We start from the raw sequence: 1481 nt of genomic DNA on the forward strand, positions 1-1481 counted from the left end.
TCATGCATCTACAAAAAAAAGAATTATATTGATCCATACATCTTTCGAGAAGTTATAGCATTATAAAGTTAAAAATATAAAAAAGAATTTTTTTACAAAAATCGTATTTTTTTTATTAAGTTTAATGTCTGTTTTCACCATGAAGATAAAATAAAGTCCGAAATTTTTTTTTACCATTATAAAGTATATTACATTAGCTTTAATTTAAGATATATATAAAAGTGTCAGACCTTCCGGAACACTTTCAAAAGTTTAGTTGAAAAAGTTCTACTTTCCATATGCATTTTTTATATTTAAACCCCCCTCGTATATAGGAAAATGGTCTACTTTCCATATGCATTTTTTATATTTAAACCCCCCTCGTATATAGGAAAATGGTCCCATTTAAAAAAACAGTATGTCGAATGAAAGATGTATATAAATACTACTTCTCATGAAAAATTGTATTGATCCATACACTTTTCAATAAGTTATAGCATAATAAAGTTAAAAATGGAAAATACAAAATCGAAAATTTTCACACAAAAATAGCATTCGGTAGCCATTTTCACCATGAAGATAAGATAAAGTCCGAAATTTTTTTTTTTCATAATAAAGTATATTACATTAGCTTTAATTTAAGATATATATAAAAGTGTCAGACCTTCCGGAACATTTTCAAAATTTAAGTTAAAAAAATTAATTTTTTGTGAAAAAGTTGTCATTTTAAATCCCCCCTTGTGGGCAGGTTAAGGGTTAAATTTATGAAAAAAATATACCAAATGAAAGGTAATGATATTATGCATCTATATAAAAAAGAATTATATTGATATGTTCATTTTTGAAAAAGTTATGGCACTTTTAAGTAAAAAAAATTGAAAAAATTTCGAAAATTAGCGATTTTTAAATTTGTAATTTTTTTGGAGGTTTCCCCCATTTACGGGGAACGAGGGAATTTTTTTCAATTTTTAAGGGTAATGTCTTCGACTAGATACGATTTGTGATCTTTTGACGTATCATTGAAAGAAATCGGTTCGGTGAGAGCTGAGAAAAAGTGGTAACAGACACAAAAAAAAAAAAAAAACACATCTTAGTAAAACCAATATCTTCTCAGCTTCGCATCGAAGCTAAAATGAACATTTTTATCACATATTTTATACTTTTTTAGAAAGGGGGTCTTATAGAACCCCACGCGACAATGAACGTTAAAAATAGGTACGCGCCTGCTTAAGGGTTAAATATATTTTTTATTAAAATTATTTTTTTTGGACATTTGTTATTACTTTCATAATCACAATCAATATTAAACTATGAATCATGCAATTTAAAAAGATTATAATGGAGTTTATTTAAACAAAAAAACATAATAAATTATAATACAAACTAAAAATATTATAAAGAATAAATTCTAAAAAACCCAGCACAGGGGGGTCGCGGCACAGTGGTGACGTGGCATAGTTGGATCAAGTATAATGATATCTGACAGTGATTAAAATCACTAT

The sequence above is a fragment of the Daktulosphaira vitifoliae genome, unplaced genomic scaffold (genome assembly GCF_025091365.1).
Source record: "Daktulosphaira vitifoliae isolate Bord-2020 unplaced genomic scaffold, ASM2509136v1 Scaffold_3, whole genome shotgun sequence".
NCBI classification, from domain to species: domain Eukaryota; kingdom Metazoa; phylum Arthropoda; class Insecta; order Hemiptera; family Phylloxeridae; genus Daktulosphaira; species Daktulosphaira vitifoliae.